Here is an 18,586-nt window from a genome sequence, read left to right as displayed (position 1 = left end):
TGCTTTTAGTACACATGGATTGTAGGACTTGGGGGCTCAGGTGATTATTAGTGAAATACAGGTTCTTATCTCTAGTTTCCCAGTTAAAATATGACCAATGGCCACAGTAAATAAAAAGTAATTTATTTTAGTGATTTGTGAAATCAGTTGTTAGTCTCAGACCATTTTCTGTATGTTTTATGATAGGATTTTTTTTCTTTTTTTTAAAATAAGTATATAATATGTCAGTATAGTAATGTGGACACACACCAGGTGCCACATAAACTATAATTGTTTTCTTTCCTGTTTTAAAAAAAATAAAATAAAAACTACCCTTGAAATATTCAAATTATATACATAAGTAATCTGTATAATGCTGTGCTCCCATTACTGTTACCCTGTTCTCCCCATCCTACTCTTTGTTGTCTGCTGCACCCACCTGTTTCATCTTTCTAAATCAAGTTTGTAGTTTTGGGAGAAGAGATGATCTTTCACAATATGTCTGTACAGCACCTAGCACAATCTTGATGTGGAGTCTCTGGGGGCCACTGTAACAGAAATAACTAGTTACCTGTGTTGCTAGACTGAATATAGACATATAAACCCTTGTGAAAACCGACTGATTATCTTATCCCTAGGAGTGGTCCGTCTAGGCTCTATTTGAGCTACACAGATCAAGGTGTGTTTAAGCTTGATGTTGCACAGCCACAGTGTCTGTTCTGGGAGCCCTGGGATCTGAAATCTAGAGATTGGCATTGTGCACAATGATTGCTTTGTCACTTAAAATAAATAAAACAATTGTGTATATATTCAATGTCAAAAATGAAGTTATTCCTGGAATAAGACATTCTATGATGAGATTCAGCTCAATAGCCCATCCTTAAATCTCAGAAAAAAGTTCTGTGATGGAAAACTTTGATTAACTGCTGTAGAGCAGTTCTGAAAGCACAATTATGATTCAGCCTGTGCAAATTCAGATTTTTTTTTCCTTGTAAGGAAACCATTTTGCTACATGAATTATTTTACCTAATAATACCACATGTTCAAGGTATAATGGGGGCTTGTGGAATTTTGCATTAATTTAGAAAATCATGGAACAGTTTCTCTCTTTTCCAGCCACTTCAAACTGTTTAGATGGCAGAATGTGGCCTTAACTGACCAACCGAGAATTTCTGTAGAGCAGATTGCAGAAGAGTTCTCAGCTGGCATAAAACCCAAATACTCAACTACTACACCAAGTTCCCCCAAGCTGTGGTGTAGGACACAAGTTAGGGGAGGGGCAGACCACATCTGTGCTATACCATTTCATAACTAGCATGGTCCCTTAGAGATCACCGCCAACTGGGTTAAGTCAGAGCAGCCCCAAAACTGTTCTAATTTACATGGATGGGCTGTGGCTGGAGCAAATGCATCATGAGAATCAAGGATATGAAACTTGCTCCCTTATGCCCATCCCACACTCAACACAAGAGAGGATGTCAGCACAAGGAGGAAACTGTGCCTATATTTGTAGCAAGATTACATGTATATTGCTAAAGCATATTTAACTTCTAGTGAAATTGTTCAACACTGATTAGCTGTAACTGACCAGAGTTCAAGGAGGACCACATCGACTCCTGTTGTCCTCATATTTTCAGAGCTCAGCATGTACGAAGCTAGACTAGTGATTTTAAGTGTAATTGTGAGATTTACTGTCAAATTAGGATTTGATGGGAGAGAAAGATTAAAAGAGTTTAATAAAATGGATACAAATTTTAGTACTGCTTTCATTGGTGTGAGTAGAATTCTGGAGCTTTTGAATTCTGTGGAAAAACTTCCATTGACTTCAGTAGCACCAGGATTTCACCCTTTGTCTTTATTTGCACTGTGCCACAAACTTTCTTTGCCTTCAGTATCTGATGTGGAGTCAACATCAGAGGAAAATTTGATACTGTCAGGTATCCATTGAATGAAGAGGCTGTTTGAAATAGTTATGATTAGAAAGCCAGTCACTCTTTGAATACACTGCACTCTCTCTTTGTTTTATATATAGCAGGAAGGGACTAGATGGCTCAGGGATACAAAGCTTCTCATCATTCCAATCCAGCACAGCACCATAATGACTTATGGCAGACACTAAGTAATGGTGGTTGGTCTCAGTCCAACCGCAGGTTTCCATGTCCCCAGACTATCATTATAATTGGCAGAAAGAATGGAAGGATTGAGCTACCCTCTTGCCCATCAAGGTGATTATTTTAAAATAAGTTCGGAGGCCTGTGTTTCTGTTGTCCCATTCTGTGGACAGAGAATAAAACTTAAGTCTCCAGTGCAATCAGTCTGACACCTATTATGTGCATATTAACTTATGATATTTTAAAAACTCATTGTTAATTATGTTCCTCGTATGCTGGTTATTAATGGACAGACTAATGTTTCTCTTGAAAAAAATGCATCTTAGGCATCGTCTTTCTATTTTGTGTTCTTTAAAATAATCTAAAAAGAATGGATCTGAAATTTTCTTCTCTTAGTTACATGCATATATCTTATCCTTTGAAGATCTTTATTTAAAAACAAGAAAAGGTGGCCACAGTTCCCAGGTATTTCTAACAATGAGGCATGAGAAAAGAGAAAGCAATGGAGGCACCAGAGCATTTTTCAAACTTATTAAGGTCTTTGTACATCAGTGGTAAGGCAACTTCATTGGGGTTTTATGTAAATGATGTAGTATTTTTTTAAATTTGCTTTCAGATTAACTGAACTATCTCTTTGAAAAAGTTGTTCAAAATCCTAAATCACTGACAGAATAAGTGGACTTACAATACAAGTACATTAATTTTAAAACAGTATTTTGAAAATACTTTTCACCCGCCAGACATAAACTCAGAGTTCTGTGTTTTTTCTACCAGCATTGATTGCATTGTTCTGTAAAGACTTTAAAAATAAAATAGAGAGGTAATACCAAATAACCAGGCAGCACGAAAATGAGCCAATTTCTTCATCTTCCAAAAACATACCACTATCAATATTTGCTTCATCAGCAGCCATCCACAATATATATGCCTTGCAAGATGTCCTGTTGATATACAGTCAACAGCAACAAAAGAGATTAATGGCAGGATAGTCTTGACATAATGGTTTCTTGATATAGCTGCGAGAAGTGTGTATATTCAGTTATAGTTTAAATAATGTTCATATGCAGTATATGATAGGTATATCTCCATATATTACATATCTCATAGAGCTGGAAGGGACCCTGAAAGGTCGTCAAGTCCAGCCCAAGTACTGATTTTTGCCCCAGATCCGTAAGTGGCCCCCTCAGAGATTGGCCTCCTAAACCCAGGGTTGTGAGCTCAATGCGCAAACCACAGGGCTATGATGTTAGTCTTCCCTTTACTCTCTCTTCTCCAGTCTGTGTTGACAAGGCATTTCAAAGGCTCTTATCTGGTAAAATGTCACTTATGAAGCTTGAGAAATTTTGAGTCTCATGCTTGTCAGGGGAATGTGGGTCATCCAGTTATGCTGTCTGTCATACCAGGCTTCACAAAGAGATCTGTGAGAAGAAAATTGGTGGCTTATATTTTTTTTTAAACTGTGCTGCTTTCTTCCAGGCTCAGCAGTTGGCTCAAACTACATCTTGTTCTCTGTTCCAAAGCTGACACTGCAAAATCTGTCTGCTATTGTGAAATTATTTGTTGCATCTAATGGCCAGGGTTCCTCTGCGTAATTCAGAATATTTATTTGAGATGGACCTATCTCAGGAGACGTGAAATATTTTGGTTCCACAATTAAATGGTTTTATGGATAACCTCAATTTCACATGCAATAATCTAGTCGAGGTATTCTAGAGGTAAAAATAGGGATGCTTTTAGATGTTTTGCAATATCAATTTATTTTTAAACAATTATTTACCTTATTACCATGATGATAGCTAAGTAACTCAATAGTGTATGTAACAAGTAAGGTCTTGCATTCAGATAGAACTGAAACCTTACATTTCTATATTTCTGTAAGCTATATTTCTAGCTTAACACACGCATGTGAACTATGTTTATTGTTCCGTTTATCATAATGTTGTTATAGTGATGCTACAGTCATAGCTGAGAAGACATTTTCATTCTAAACTTGTTTTCAAACACTTCTAACTTTCCAAAAATATTACTTAGCATGTAATTATATATGTTCTTGGCCAAATGTTTGATTTGTTTGGCTGTACTTCTGTTGGCTCGCTTACTGAATTATCAGATTTTTGTGTGTGCATTAGCTCAAACAGGATATATTTTTATTTTTATAATCAGCCTTTCTTATCAAGGACTGTTGCATCAGAGATACTCCTCACTGATGATATTATGCTTCATAGTTCCAGGGGTGGGGTTGAGACCAGAGGATTGCATTCTTCAAAACTGCGTATAAATGCTGTACTTTTTTGGTTTGTAAAATGAAAGGCACTGTGATTTCCACTTTCCCCATAGTCATGTCATTTTAATATGCCGCTAATTTGCATTTCTCAGGGCCTGATTTTGGAACCCTAACTTCTGGTGAGCAGTAGTCCCTACTACTGATGTGAATAGGTTCTGCCCAGTGTAAGTAGGGCTTAGCTGACATTGATTGAAAAGACAGCCCAGAGAAGATGATCAAATAGAAAATAATGTAACATTCCAGTTCAGAGATGGGCAGGATAAAACTCTTGCCATTGGTAGGGAACTTTACCCTCCCTTGCCCTTCTCTCTAGTCCCTTGAGAAGAGGGGTGGAAAATCCAAGAATTTTCCATTTTGTTACATTACTCTTATCTCCCTCTCTCTGATCCAAAAGCACTAAGGAGGCTATTGGCAGAGTGAGCATGTAGGTGAGTTGCCCTCACAGCCTCTCACAGAATATTGTCGTAAGATCAACCAAATGGAGGCAACCCTTGAAGTAACTAGAGTCCTAACATTAAATGTGTGTAAGTTTACGGATCAACATAATTTTAGATTAGTAAAACCGGATGCTCCTATGATGCTGTCTCAGAAGATTTAGTTCTTACCTAGCCTGAAGACTCAATGTAGGATAGAAATGCAGGTTCACTGCTCCAGGAGGGACCCTGGGGAGGAAATTTAGTTGTGGTTCCTTTTCTGCTCCCTTTTGCTCATGGGAGAGAAAGTTAACATACTGCAGCTCTTTATAGGGTGTGGTTCACTTAATCCCCCTGCTTCATGGTGGCTGGCATGTTGAATAGCCCACCTGCTTGGGAGGAGTGCGAGTACCTGTCATGCAGACTCTTTTTTCCCAAGCCCCCACACCTATAGCCTTGAGGAGGGATAACATGATCAAGTATCGGATGGGCTTGGTCCCAATCTAGCTTTTAAATCAGTGTAATCTAAACCTAGTTAGCTGGTGGATGTGTGTAAAACCAGGCTCAACTTTCACCACTTCGGGAATTCTCAATTTGTAAACATGGACTGGTTCATCAGAAGCCAGGTGGATGTTTAAATTGATGAATGACTAAGGCTAGGTCTACATTGGGGGTGTGTGTTGACCTAAGATACGCAACTTCAGCTATGTGAATAGCGTAGCTGAAGTCGGCATATCTTAGGTCGATTTACCTGGCCGTGAGGATGGCGGTGAGCTGAACGCTGCCACTCCCCCATCGACTCCGCTTCTGCCTCTCACCACGGTGGAGTTCCGGAGTCAATGGCAGAGCGATTGGGGATTGATTTTATTGCATGTAGTGTAGACACGATAAAATCAATCCCCGATAAATTGATCAGTACCCACCAATCTGGTGGGTAGTGTAGACGTACCCTGAGTCAGGTTCATTGCTGACTCCTCATATGCAATCCCAGTGAAGCATGTGTAGAGCAAGCCCCTGAGACACCTTTGGAGGAAAAGTAGAGCTAACTGAGAGATTTTTTTGGAGGGTGAGGGGGGTCTGAACTACTGGCTTGATGGGCCACAGATCACAAAATCCATGTGAGATGAGGCCAAGGAAGAGATGAAAATTCAGGAAGCAGTTTAAAGAGTGGCAGAGCTGATTATACTTGCAGAATGTGCTGACCAATGGAAACTAGCAGTTTGGTAAAGAGTTTGCTAATATATCAAACTCACACAGTGACACATTCACAATTTTATCTTCTTCCTTTGCTTAGACTGCGCCTGCTGTTGCGAAGATCTAACAATTGCAGCACAAACAGTTTACAGTGGTTGATACAATAGACAAAGAGGTCAGTGTCTGAATTCTCGAAAATGGCAGAAGTTTTTTGTGGCTATTGCTCTAATTCACCTCTCTGCAAGGTGACTTAGTGTACTTCCATGGTTCATAATTATTTGAATTGACCATGTCGAAGTACATATAAAGACATTAACAAATTAATTTGATAGTGTCAGTCAAAATGCCAGAATTATTTTCTTCTAAAGGTCTGAATTATTGAGCAAAAGAGAGAACCTTCATGGTTGACAAAGTTGACTAAAATTTTGTCTTTGTGGTTGGGGTACTGCCTCGCATGTGGTATGTATATTTTGGAGAGAACTGTGTTGTGACCCCAAGTTCTGGGGTATGTAGTATTGAGGGGGGGGGACGTGTTGGTCTTTGAACACTCTCTAAAATAAAGACTGTCCAAACCATATAGAACGAGATTGTTCTGTGTGCTTTTATCCTCCAAGAAAAGAGAGCTAAACTGACTGCTTATAATCTGTTTCTTATTGCTACAGGGAAACACTTTTATAGCAACAGTAATGCCTGGAAGAGTATGGCCTATCATTCTTCTGTTAATAAAGCTAGAACAAAGGATAGGATAAATGTTAATGGGAAAAGAAAATCTAATTTGGCTGGGACCAAGCTGAAAAACTGACAATTTTGTTTTGAATTATCTTATATTATGACTGGATGATTAGGTATAAATGCTGACCTGCCTGGTTTTTATCCTAGCAATGAATCGTGCTTAAAAAAAATAAGTAAGTTACTTACAGTACTACAGCAATACCCAACCTGTTCTTTTAGAGCTAGTGGTTTTATTTATTGGATAATAATTAATGCAATGCAGGGTCATTGGAACTGCATAGATGCAACTTTCTGTGCTAATGCTGGCTATAGTATTGGATATTGATTTGTTTGGAGAGAAGGAATGTTGATTATTTTGTTTATCATTTTAAGGCATAATATAATGGTACTCGTATTGTGCAAGAAAATCTACTTTGGAGTCGATATCATACCAATTGAGCAAGAAGACTCTAAACTACTGTTGAGGGTCATGGACACCCACGAGCTATTATATTAACTGAGGCATGTTTGTTTTCATTTATATTCAAGGATAGCATCTATTTAAAAACCATCCTCCTGTTTGAACATGTTGACCTGCCCTTGTAACAAGTACCATATACGATGTCTATGAATAAAATAGTTGAGAGGTGGAAAAGTCCTTCTTTCTATCTTAGTTTGTGTACTTTTGTGCACTTGTCAGTACTCTGTGCAGTCGGTTTTGCTGTTTTCCCTGATCAGTTAGGCCCTGGTCTTGCAAAAACGTACTGGGTACTTAACTTTGCATCCTGACTTAAATGGGACTACACTCCTGCTTGAAGTAAAGCTTGTGTGAAAGTGTTTGCAGGACTGGGGCTTTAAATTGGTTTCCCATTTTTTTATGTGTGCGTCTCTTATGCAGCAACAGGGAGAGTAAAACAGTGTTTAAAAATTAGAAAATATACTTGTGAAACCACAAGAATTGACAGGGAGACACAGGCAGTAACTGAAACTGCTTTTAACATTCGTTTTAATTTAACTAGACTTCAGTTTTATGGTGTCCTTTCAATCATGCAACCTTGTTGCAGTACATTTAAAATGAGATTTATATTATACTATTCTGTATAAGTGGTGCAGGATGAGATAAATGTAAGGATGAATATCAAGAAAGAGGAAACAAATTTAATAAAGAAAAAAAATCTTAGATCTTTCCCCTTTTTTACTTAAGGGGCTGAATTTATTTTCCAACACACATTATAGGTATTTAATTTCCAGGAAATCTTTCCAGATATCTTGAAGTATTGCCAACACATCCCTATATTCATTGGGGGGACGAAGGAAGCCAAGCTATTAATTTTGTCAGATCTTTAGCCATTTGAATATTGTATTACCTGGCATGCCCAAATCTCGAGAAGCAGGCTCTTTATTTTCTGTACAACTGCAACAGCATGATGGGGACATAAACAAACATGGCCAAGACTGTAAAAATACTACTTTCTTCATAGGAGTGAGCCTGTACTTCTCAGGACACTTATGACTATCAGTTCCTCCCTTTCTCTCTGATGATAAGCCACCATACACAAAGGAACAAAATTTTGAATAGGGAATGTTTTAGTTTCCAGAGGCTTATTTCTCAAGAGGAAGAAATGAGCCTCTAAAAAAGATAAGTAATGTAAAATATTTTGGCTCTATTTTTTAAAACAGGATATAATTTTTTATTGGCTGAAACGGCTGCTGCTTTTTTTAGTTGAAGTTGTTCCACATCTAGATTGGTTATTTCCTGTTGGGGGAAATAGAGGGACAATTACAGCATGATTCTGTAATGGTTCTTGGTTAGAGTCTTGAAGAAATACAATGCATGGGATATTGAGGGTTGACCTGCCACTGCAACAAACTAAGCCACATTTTTGTCATGTCATGTCCACCACAGCTATATTTGGATACAACCTGATCCATTTTTCCAGTGTAAAATAGTTTTTTATTTATATTGACATGGGGTATTTGTTGTGCTGGTATGTGATGTGCATATACACACAGTAGAATTCCGCTGTTTCTGAAGTAATGTCAATTTTCCAGTTCTTTTAGAAATAAAAATCTGACTCAGTCTTTTTTTTCCTCTTCTCCTCCAAATTGGGAACAAGATTGTATGCTAATTTCTTAACTTGAAGTAGTACTGCCCAGGTATTGGCTCAGATTTTAAATGCCCAGAGTTCTGTATTCATTGCTACTTTTTTCTGCTCACACCCCCAGGTACAAACTCACATTTTCATGGTAAGAATGAAGACCAAGGCCCAAACTCTGTAAGCACTTGAATTCAATGGGACTACTCCCATTGAAAGAGTTATTCCCTGTATGTAAGTGTTGGAAGGAACAGGGTTTCTTTCAAAAAATACAAGTTGCTTTACAAGCTTACAGTTAGAAGTAGGAACTCTTTCAGGTCATGGTTTTGCTGTGGGGTGAAGTTTTTGTGTTTTTCTTTGTTTAAAGTATTGAATTTAAATGTAATCCAGAATCCCAGAGCTCAGGCTGCAGCCTGAGGCCCCACTCCCTGAGTCAGCTGACCCAGGCCAGCCTCAGGTTTTTTAATCCCTGTGCAGCCCAGGACCCAGGTCAGCTGACTCAGCCTTGTGCTATGGGGCTAAAAATAACAGTGTAGATATTCGGGCTTGGGCTACAGCCTGGGCTCTGAACCCAGTAAGGGGAGGTTGGGTCTTGGAGTAGGGTTGCCAGGCATCCAGTTTTCAACCAGAACGCCCGGTTGAAAAGGGATCCTGGTGGATCTGGTCAACACAGCTGACTGGGCCATTAAAAGTCCAGTGGGCAGTGAAGTGGGGCTAAGGCAGGCTCCCTGCCTACCCTGGCTCCGCACGGCTCCTGGAAGTGACAGGCATGTCCGGCTCCTAGGCACAGGGTTGGCCACGGGAGCTCTGTGTGCTGCCCCACTCCAAGTGCCAGCTCTTCAGCTCCCATTGGCTGGGAACTGCAGCCAATGGGAGCTGTGGGGGCACCTGCCTTAGCCCCACTGCTCCACCAACTGGGAGCTTAGGTAAGCCCCAGAGCCTGAACCCCGTGCCCCAGCCCTGAGCCCCCTCCCATACTCGGAACCTTTCAGATGGGAGCCCCCTCGTACATTCCAAACCACTCATCCCAGAGCCCTCATCCCTTCCCGCACCCTTGCTCCAGCCTGGAGCCCTGTCCTGTACCCTGAACCCCTCATGTCTCACCCCACCTTGGAGCTCACATCTCCAGCTGGTGTGCTCAACCACCCCCACCCCCAACCCCGTCCCAGCCTGTTGAAAGTTAGTAAGGGCTGGGGAAAGCAAGTGATGGAGGGGGGATTGTCATAACTTTCCTACTCAGATCTGAACCTTAGAGTTCAGAACATGAGAAGCTAGTATGAAACCTCCAAACTTAATTACCAGCTTGGATCTGATATCACTGCCACCAGCCAGAAAATTCCAGTGTCTGGCTCACTCTGGTCTCCCCAAAACCTTCCCTGGGGGACCCCAAGACTCAGATGCCCTGAGTCTCACCACAAAGGGAAATAACCCACTTCCCTTCCCCCTCTTTACCTCCTCCCAGATTTCCCCGCCCTGGGTACTCTAGGATATTCCCTGCTTCAAGTCCTTGAAACACAAGTACCGAGAGATCAAATCTCTCTCTCTCTCCCCTCACCCAGAGAGTATGCAAAGTCAGGTTTAGTAAATCTAACACAAAGAGATTTCCCCCCTCCCTTCGTTTCTTAGCCTTAACCAGTGGAAAAAAACTCAGGTCTTAAAAAGAAACCTTTATATAAAAAGAAAGAAAAAGACATAAAAATGGTCTCTGTATCAAGGTGACAATATACAGGGTCAATTGCTTAAAAGAAAAAAATGAATAAACAGCCTTATCCAAAAAGAATACAATTTAAAACATTCCAGCAACTACACACATGTAAATACAACAAAACAATATAAACCTGTTGTCTTACTATCCTTGTACTTACAACTTGGAAACAGAAGATTAGAAAGCCTGGAGATAGAGAGATCCCTCTCAGAGCCGAGAGGGCCACTGAACCAAGACAAAGAACACCCACCCAACAACTTCCCTCCCTTGACATTTGAAAAATCTTGTTTTCTGATTGGTCCTCTGGTCAGGTGTTTGGTTCCCTTTGTTAACCCTTTACAGGTAAAAGAACATTAACCCTTAGCTATCTGTTTATGACAGGGATGGAGTGAATGGGGGCAGGGCCTTGGAGAATGGGCGAGGCAAGAGTGTTTGGTTTTGTGGGATTGTTGCAGGCATAGAGGGTGCCCGAGGCAAGCAACAGTGGTTTGTGCCTGGAGTGCTTAGTGCCAATGAACACACACCAGGGTGGAGAAGCAAGCAAACTTTATATGAGATCTCAAAGCGGTGCTGGGAGACTTGACATGCCTCAGATCCAGCACCCCTACACAAGTGGCTTTTCCCTTTTTATAAGTTTTTTTTCTCTTTCTTCTTTCTTCCCCCCTCCTTCCTCCCCCTGTAGCAATTACGTAAGCGCAGGTGCATTAAGTAATCTTGGCAGCGGCAGCTCATTAGTAAGTTTTCCTTCTGCAAATTATCTTGTCCTTCTGCTAAAGGTGCACAGGCCTCATTATTTCTGCTTTAGACCAGTTAGAACTGTTGCAACTGATAACGGCTGTTACACCTGGCCTTTTAGCTCGATTAAAGTTCAGACATGGAGGGACTCTTGTCTGCTGAGGCCTAAAACCAGGAAGGCTCCATACCCTTGTGGCCTTCCACCCTCCCGAGTTACTTAGGTTTATGCTTAGTGACACCAACAGGATTAGAAAGTTGGTATCCCTATCTTGGAGCCTGTGCTCCAGCCCAAGCCTGAACATCTACACTGCTATTTTTAGTCCCATAGCGCAAGGCCGAATCTGTTGACCCAGGATCTGAGACTCCCTGCCATGGGTCTTTTTTGCAGTGTAGCTGTACCTTACACGACTTACATATGTATGGCTTAGCGTCTGGACTGCAGCCATACATAGTATGACAGAGGAGAGATAAATATGGGACTTGAGAGTTTGCTGGATGAAATATAGAGTGGGATTTTCAAAAGTACCAAAATGAGTTAGAAGCACAAGTCCCATTTGTCTATCAGTGGAACTAATGCTCCTAAATTCTTAGAAGCCTGTGAAAACTTCACCATTAAATTATAGCCACTTTATTTTTGGCCCCAAAATGTGGCAAAATCTGCAGATTAGTCCAGAAAAGATGACTTTCTATTTATTTGATCTATTCAGATTAATTGTAGTCACTCTCTAGTATTTTATTATCTATTCTGGGTGCTCTTTTATCAATCTGGAGGAATATTAGGTAGAGAAATAAGAAAAAAAGTTCATAAATTGGCCTCTTTTTCTGGACTATAGCTTGAATAATTTTATAATACGCTATTCACTCAGCTACATTTCGAGTCCACTCTGTTGCAGAGATAATTAAGGAAAGTTATCATTGCACTAGCATCATATTGAGGTTTTCTGGCCAAAAATAATATGCAGAAAAATCCAACCAAAGTGTGCATTATTCTACGCCAAATCTGCTTTGTTGTCATCGTCAATGTTTTTTACACACACACACACACACACACAACACACACACACACACACACCTAGTTTCCAACATAACTCTGCATATGAGAGAGTCAGTGTCCTGACTTGTGTAGCTGCATCATTGCACCATCTAGTGGAATATTGAGTGTATAATGTACATGCCTTGGATCAGGACAAGAAGCTGTGCTGATTTATACCTGCTGAGGATCAGGCCCACAGTATACAGAAGTGATGTCTAGATAGCTAATGGACCATTGGAGGGATTTGGGGTTTCTTATTCTATTTTTGGGTTTTAGCATTTAACTCTATGGTTCCTTTGGTCTCTGAAAAAAGAACAGGAGTACTTGTGACACCTTAGAGTCTGAGTACACTTCTGTCAATGCATTTAGGTTTCCATGTGAGAGAAAATTTCAACTCCTGTTGTTAAATTCTTCACTTCATTTTAACATATAGTGTGAGGAACAAGGGAAGGAAATGAGTTTTCTCTTCCATCTAATATTATAGACTTAATTTTATTTTTCCCTTCAGTAATACACATCCCCAGAGATGGAAAAGTTTAAGTAAACATCTTTGGAAGGTTAATCTAGGCAGGGTGAGCGGGTGGAGAATGGAAAGGTAAAAGGGGATGGGTAGAGAGGGTAATTGTTAAGTAATATAAGAAACGGTGGAACGAGAATTCTGCAAAGAATTTTTTCTGAGTTTTTCAATGGCTCTTAGTGATTTTTGGGTACCAAACTTGAGACATTTTTACATGGATCTGCTTTTCAGCCTCCAGGCTTCGAAAATGAGAACTCTTTTGATGTCTCATGCTGATTGCTCCATATCACTCTTTTAGAGTCTCTCGGCCTTCACATTTTTAGAAGAAAGTGGGGCAGACTGAAATGTTTTGAATGGGAGTATCTTCTTACTGAAAATTTTTTTTTTAATACAAGTCAAGCCAAGATCAGCAACATTTTCATAATATCCTTTTTTTTACTTATGTTTTTCAAAATTGCCCTAATTTGATCACTCCCCAGATAATTATATGCCTGGTCACTAATGTGCTTTATTTAAGGTGTCTTGAGTGGCAGTAAAAAAAAAAAAAAGATAAAACCATGCCAGGGATATTCCTGAAGGAATTCTGAACCAAAAAATGATGCGCACATTATTTTAAAATTCTGCAAATTTTATTTTTCAATACATAAATGTGGCTCCAGCATGGCAGTGGGGAACACAGGCCACTGGCTCCATTGAGGTGGAGATCATCCTGAAGCCCCCACCTCCCCTGGTACGGAGACTTAGCAATGAGGCTGCACTGGACCCTGACACAGCGCAAGGGCTGAGCCTGCCCCAGAAACACCCTGGGGCCCTGCCCCTCTGCACCAGGTGCATTAGGTGAGGGTGGGCAGGCTCAGCCCAGCAGGATCCAAGTGTGGAGGGGCTCAATGTGAGGGGATCCAGGTGTGGGGTGAGAGGTTTCTGTGTGGAGCAGTCTGGGTGCAGGCGGCTCAGTGGGAGATCTGGATGCACCGAGGCTCGTTGGGGGGGTTCCATGTGCAGGGTCAATGGGACTCTCCAGGGGATCCACGTGAAGGTGGTTGGGGCTCAGGGGGGAGTCTGGGTGTGGGGGGTGTAGTGGGAGGGTCCAGGTGCTGGGGGAGTGGGGCTTGATGCGGTTGGGGTCCAGGTGCAGCTGGTTGGAGATCAGTGGAATGGGGATCAGGTGTTGGGGGCTCATCGGGGAGGTCCAGGTGTAGGGGGGTAGGGCTGGTCAGAGTGAGGGTTTGATGGGCCTGCTTAACAGGGGAGCCCCAGCTGCTGCCGAGGGGATGCCGCATGCTGAGCTCCTGCTTCCCCTCATGTTATCGTCTTAACAACTCTGGATGTGAAAGTATAGGCAGGTAGCTAGCTAGCTAGCTTTGCCAGTGTGTTAAAGATCATATTAACGAACTCTGCTCTGAACAGGATTAGATTTTTTTTTTTAAATCATAAAATAGTTTTAGCAACTCTAGAAAACTTTTGCAAAACCTCCTAAAGGCAATCAAGTTTAGGCACTAAAGGCCTAAACTTGATTATAATTCAATAGGAAATGCTTTACCCTTTGATCCTTGTCCATACAAGGAAAGTTGGATTTCTTAATTCTCCACCAATGTTTGCAACAGTGGAGTTGTAGTGGAAACAAGACTTGGATGTTTTTATTTCAGTATCATCTAACTCTGCTCTCAGTAGCGTGATAACCATACCCATGTCCACTACAGCCAGTGCCCTGTAGTACAGCCAGGGTCTGTAGTAGTTTGGTCCTAAATTCTGCCTCTCAGTCCCTGGATTCTGTGGTACAATTCTGCAGCAAGGGGTAGAAACAACAGCCAAATTTTGTGGCTCTAACTTCAGTTTCCATCCTGAGTTCATCTTTCTTCCTAATTTTCCTGTTGTAGATACAGCCTTTCTTTGCAAAACATGATGACATTTGCTGCTAGAAGGGAGGGAAGAAAGCTGGGAGGCAGCATGGTTCAGTGGCTAGAGCACTGGATTGGGAATAAAGAGGCCTGTGTTCTGTTCCTAGGTCTGCCAATGAAATCGGGTGTCTTTTCACTAAGCAAAAATGTGTGTCCTTAGCTCTTTATGTCAAGTTAACTAACACAAGGTAAAATCGTAGTGAAGTCAACGCAGTTTTTAGTTTTCACCCATGTTAGCAAGTTGAGTTAGACTATGGGGGAGCCTAGAATTTTACCTTGACCTGCTAACTTGTGTGAAAACTATAGATTACCTTACCTTGGAGGCACTAAGGTTTTTACCTTGTGTTAGTTAACTTGAGCAAGCTAATTCAAAGAGTTAAGGACACACCTTGTTTGTCTCCCTGTGAAGACAAGTCCATCATGGCTAAATCACTCTACCCCCCTATGCCTCAGTGTCTCCATGGTAAAATGGGATTTATAATACTTTTCTTTATAAAGTGCTTTTCAATGGTGCTATATGGGCCAAATCTTTAGAAAGATTGTGCACGTGAACAAAACTCTGTGCACCAAATTACTTTCCATGTGAAAAGCATGTCTTGTTTCTCAAGGACTGGCATTCAATTACTAAATGAGTGCCATAGAGTGGGTGTCTATTAATACTTGTATAATAACAACTAATATTTATTATTTGATTAGACTTTACACTGCAAGCTTGTGTACCCTTGTAATACATCCATGTGGAGAGAAAGGTAGTTCCTTGCTTTGCTTGAGTGGCAGGTAGCAGCACCAATCATGTTGCATATAGCACTGTGCCGTCATTACTTGCAGTCCTGCCTTGTCGTCTTCCCAGTTTTTTCTGCTTCACTGGGAAGCAGTTGCATGCTACTTCTTGTGCTGCTGCTTCTCAACATCTGTGATGTTAACCAGAGTGGACCAGCAAGAGAAGAAAGGCAAGAAGTGTTCCCATTGTGATCATTCTTCGCAAGCTACTTTTATGAGTCCAGTTCGTCTCCATTGTCCAGGAAACTCTGAGCCATTCAGCAATCTGGGACTCTACTTCTCAATGCTGGTCAGCTGCTCTTTTGAAGGAGTTATTTCAGCAGTACACAGGTCTGCATGGGAGGTAGAAAATTCTGCTCCTATTCCTCCCTCTGCTCCAAGATTATCTGTGGAAGATGTGACCTTGCCTCCCACGTTTTTGCCAGACCGTGCCTTTCTTATCACTAAGGCATTTGTGAAGGCAAGGGCTCCTTCTGCTTTCCAAGCACTCCCTGTCAAGATTAGCAGACCAGTGACTTTACATAGAGCTTTCACAGCTCCACCCTGCACAAAAGCAGTTCCTTTTACTTCAGCTCCTAGAGCTCCAAAGGAAGCGAAGATGGATTTCAGAGAGTATAAAAGATTATCAGCCAAAGGGAATTCAGTGCAGGCAATGTCTCTGATTCCTTTCATAAGTGACTCCTTTGAGGAAGGGGAAGTGATGTCCTCTGAGCCTGAGGAAGGGTCATATGAACCACATTCATCCAGCAAATCCCTGATAGAAGTAAAGAGGAGATCCTCTACCAAAGTTACCCAAGTCTCCTCTGACTTCATTGAGGAAGGAGAAGTGGTGTCCTCTGAGCCTGAGGAAACATCTGGTGAAACAGACTCATCTCGAAGATTCCTGATTGAGGATCTACCCTATCTGTGCAAATATTTTATGAAGCAACTCAGACTAAAACATTATACCTCACAAAGTGGCTCAAGGAAATTGCCCCATCTTGTGGAGGAGAAGCCAGATGATACCATTCCCCTTCATCCATCCATCAGTGCCTTAATTGAAAACATCTGGAAGGCTCCAGATGCTCAGTTTATATTACCTACTCATCTGGCTAAGCTTTACAAACTTCCAGCTGGGAAAGGTAACCTGTGGGCCTCTGCACCAAGAGTTGATTCTAGAATAGCATCTCTCTTCACCAAATCTTCACATCATGATGAGGAAGAAACTGTTCTCATGGACCCTTTAGAACGTAAGGTAGATGAGGCTCTTAAGAGTGCCTATGAATTTGCTACCATCCAGCTTTGTGTCTCCATTTACTCCCTGTATGCAGCCAGGTCACTGGTGGAATGGCTAAGGAAATTATTGGCCTACTCTAAGAGGCCTTTTTCTAGGTCATCTCGCAAGGTGTGCACCCTTTGTGATCTGGCATCCCGCTATCTTCATGATGCAGCCCAGGATTCCCTCCACCTGGCTGCCCATAACACAGCAACTCTCACCGTGGCTAGAAGAGCCCTCTGGCTCCGTCCCTTAACAGGTGGGGAACTTTCAGCCAAACTCAAACTTGTTGGCCTGCCTTATGATGGGAGTCATCTCTTCGGGGAAACCTTAGACCAGGCCTTAAAGGATCTTTCAAAGAGTACAGTTATGCCAGGAGATCAAGAAAAACCTCAGGCCTCTAACTCCTCCCATGCCTCCAACAGGCCTAACAGGGGTGTCAGGTATCCTCTCTCCTCATATAGACCTGGCAGGTATAGATACAGGTATCCAGTAAACCAGTCCGTTCACTTCTCTGGCTACAGGGGAAGAGGTAGGACCAACAAATACCAGCCTCACCAAGAATTCTGACTCTCTTTCCCCTCAACAGAGGGTGGCAACAAGGACAAAGCTTTTAGTTTGTCTCAGTCAATGGAAAGAAACTGTCTCCAGCAGCAGGCTTCTCTCTTTTATTTTCTGAGACCCTCTAGATCAAGAACTTCCGCCTCTCCTTTATATTTTCCTCTCCTTGCTGCCCCAAGTCCTGGTGAAAAGAGACATAGTCCTGCTCACTGTGCATCACTTGCAAAACATTCACATCCTCATTCCATTCCACTCGGAGAAGAGGTTCACAAGCATCTAATTTGTTTATTTAGAAGTCCGCAAGGAATCAGGGAGCAACCTTCACATCCTGAAATGGGTAAATCAGTTTGTCTCCAAAAAGAGCTCCAAACTAGAATCCGCGTGAAGTGTGGATCACCAAGATTCTTATCTCCATGTGCCATCTACTACCTAACTGTGGTAATTTTGCCTGGGGAATTCTCGCCTGCAGTAATGGACTCCTTCTTTCACCTTTGCCTTGGTCCCAGGTCTCTCTGGCAAGATGAAGACTGTCTTCACAGCCCACCTGAGAACAGGTGGTGGGGAGCTGTTGATACATCACTAGGAAAGTTGTTTGCTTCAGGGCGCCTTCTTACCAGTGGCTTGGGGAGTTCCAATTGTGAATATATTAAAATATCTCATTCTGGAGGCGAACAAGTCCAAAAGTCTGCTCAGTCCTACTCAACATATGACTTTGGGTGCCTATTTCCTGATATATGTGGGAAGAGCATCCCTCTGTTTTGCAGCAGAAGCATGAAAAGTCAGGCATTTTGTATTGAAGCTTTTTTGCTCTGGCAGAATCAGTCTGTCTTCTCTCTTTCCCTCAGTTACTCTGCTGTACAAAAGGTTTGGCAAGATCCAAGCAAACAAGGACCCCTGTACTGTAATTGCTCCCCCTGGTCCAAGCAGGTGTGGCTTGTAGGTCTGGTGCTACTATTGTTGGATGGATCCTGGGTCCTCCTGCAAGTTTTTAACTTCTCACGGCTAAGCACTGTCAACCTATTTCATTTTTTGTTACATTTTTCCTATTTAGTATTTACTTTGTGTTTGGAATGCTATGGCCACTCAATCTGGGGCAAAGAGGAGAGCCAAGACAGGGCTACCTGTCTCTGCTTCCATGTAATTGTTCCTGCTGCCTGTTGCTTAAATAAAATAAGCAAGAAGAAGATATCAGAGATACAGAAACAGTATTTACAGGTAAAAGTTCTTCTGGATGTTTTTTTATTTATTTGTTTTAAATTCTGTTCCCACAAGCCCTGCCAGATCATTTGTACTTCCCGTTTTACTTTTATTTAA

General features: G+C 41.6%; 1 protein-coding gene across 6 annotated transcripts in view; it reads left to right on the top strand.

Annotated features, from left to right (window-relative positions):
- TJP2 (tight junction protein 2) overlaps positions 1-18,586 on the top strand; it is a 95,060-nt gene that overhangs the window by 39,651 nt on the left and 36,823 nt on the right. Inside the window, exon 2 of one of the 6 annotated variants that reach the window (XM_030568054.1) lies at positions 6,082-6,156. The exons of the other annotated variants lie outside the window; for them this stretch is intronic. The gene's annotated coding sequence lies outside the window, so the exon portion shown is untranslated. The remainder of the gene's footprint in view (positions 1-6,081; positions 6,157-18,586) is intronic. 6 annotated transcript variants of the gene reach the window in all.

This window comes from Gopherus evgoodei, chromosome 6 (assembly GCF_007399415.2).
Source record: "Gopherus evgoodei ecotype Sinaloan lineage chromosome 6, rGopEvg1_v1.p, whole genome shotgun sequence".
NCBI classification, from domain to species: domain Eukaryota; kingdom Metazoa; phylum Chordata; order Testudines; family Testudinidae; genus Gopherus; species Gopherus evgoodei.
Note: the sequence above shows the minus strand (reverse complement) of the source record. Positions and strands in the feature narration are given on the sequence as shown.